This window comes from Penaeus monodon, chromosome 4 (genome assembly GCF_015228065.2).
Source record: "Penaeus monodon isolate SGIC_2016 chromosome 4, NSTDA_Pmon_1, whole genome shotgun sequence".
NCBI lineage: Eukaryota > Metazoa > Arthropoda > Malacostraca > Decapoda > Penaeidae > Penaeus > Penaeus monodon.
In genome coordinates, this window is record NC_051389.1 from 20914467 (window position 1) to 20916629 (window position 2163).

Consider the following 2163-nt stretch of genomic DNA (forward strand, 5'->3'; position numbering starts at 1 on the left):
TCCTTTTAGACACTCATATGCAATGGCCTGATGGTCTAGGGGTATGATTCTCGCTTAGGGTGCGAGAGGTCCCGGGTTCAAATCCCGGTCAGGCCCTCCTTTACCAGTGTCATGAAGAAAGTGTGGTTGAGAGTCGACGTGAACTTATGCAATACATTTCCGAAAAAAAATTTTATATAAGCAAATGTTAATGCAGTTAGAGAGCTTGAGAAAGAGAAATTAAATTAATAATATACTTACCAGGGATATAACTAAATGACACTGTATGTGTTTAATCCAATGCGCAAGCATCTTATCTAACTGTTTATTTATTTGAATTTCTTATATTTTTCTGGTATAATATGTTTAGTAATAGTGCGTTGTCAGACGTCTACATCGCGAAAGAAACCCTTATACCGGCTTGTGAAAAGGGAAGTGAAAGTCCGATATTCACATTCAATATTGAAACATCATGGCAAGGCAAATCAAAGGAAATCATGAGTCATGATTCGTCCCCTCAAATTAGCATTGATATCGGGAGTATCAGCTTCAGGCGAACCGAGTCCGTTTCTTTCGGACCGATGCAAAAATGGAGCTGAACCTATTTTTGCATAAGTTACCGCAAGGCAACCGTGACGTGAGCACCAAATAAGTGGAGCAGCCGTGGCGTGAGCACCATGCAAAAGGGGTTCCTGATAAATTTAGTGCGAGAGCGCCCTGTAATTTGTGACCGCAACCACCGAGATCGTGATGCCATAGCTTCTTTGTAGAAAGAGGTTGCTTCTACAATTAATCACAGCTATTTTTTTTTCATTAACATGTACAAAGGCCAATAACCATGAAAATACATTCCTAGCTCCACATGGAGAAACAAAATGTTCCTTCAGTATACCACGAACACCCATAGAATTTGAAGATTTTCACCAGATACTTCCATCATTCTTTTCACGATCACTTTTATCATTTATTACTTTCCATCTTTGCATTAAGTAAACCATTATAATACAAACAAAGAGTCAGCTAGTAAGTGTTACATACCTCCAAAATATCTTCATTGAAAAAGAACCACATATCACGTCACATTTGGTAAAAACCCGTAACCAATCACGGTGACTTCCGCTACGGCTTAAAAAAAAAACAAAAAAAAAACGGGTCATAGTAAAAAACATTTTTTTTCGTTTAGTAATAATTGTCATGCTTATTAATAGTCATATTTCAAATATACCTATTATTTGCGATGCACACACACACACACACACATATATATATCTTTGCACTCTCTCTCTCTCTCATACTCTCTCTCTCTCTCTCTCTCTCTCTCTCTCTCTCTCTCTCTCTCTCTCTATATATATATATATATATATATATATATATATATATATATATATATTTATTTATTTATATATTATATATATGCATGAGCATAGTCAGCTGGATAACAATACTTGATCGTGTTTTTCTTTCTTTCTTTTCTTTTCTTTTCATTCCTTGTACTGTATCTGTCAACCTTAAAGCAACTATCGTTGCTTCTTGTGATACAGCCGGTTTTGGGGAATCAGTCAATTTAATTGCTACCTTTAATGCATTTACTGTATTTTTATTGTTAAGAATTCCAGTATAACTATATCACTTGCCATGAGCATAAAGTCAGCTGACGACTTTACAGTCTGTATACTACATAATTGTACAGCCTACACTGTACGCAGCAAGTTAGGGTTTCCAAATCTGCAAAAGAGTAGCAACATGTCTGCAACGACGGCAATTATATTTCGCCATCAGTCACTGTGCTGAAACTTGAATACATTTTAACTCCACATAAGTGAAGTCCCCCCCCCCCACCATCATACTATTTAAACTCCGCTCAGAGAGAAAGGGTTTTAGTTTCCCCTTTTATTGTTCAAGTTACGGGAGTTGGAAGAAGTTCCCTCCACTGATATGACTAACCATGTGAAACGTTTGTTCTCACTGCAAAGTGCTCAGTTCTCCGATTCTGTTGTGTATGTGCAATAAACTGACTTCCATAATAGATGATGAGTTTGTGTGTGTGTGTGGTGTGTGGTGTGTGTGTGTGGTGTGTGTGTGCGTGAGTGTGTTTGGAAGTGTGTGTGAGTGTATGGAAGAGTGTGTGTGTATGTGTGTGTGTGCGTGTGCGTGTGTGTGTATGTGTGTGTGCGTGCGTGGTGT

At 37.9% G+C, this 2163-nt stretch overlaps 1 non-coding gene across 1 annotated transcript; it reads left to right on the forward strand.

Moving 5' to 3' along the window:
- The first annotated feature begins 24 nt into the window (after nt 1–24).
- Nucleotides 25–96, forward strand: Trnap-agg. Its single transcript has one exon. It is a non-coding gene; the product is annotated as a tRNA-Pro (tRNA).
- The last annotated feature ends 2067 nt before the right edge of the window (nt 97–2163 follow it).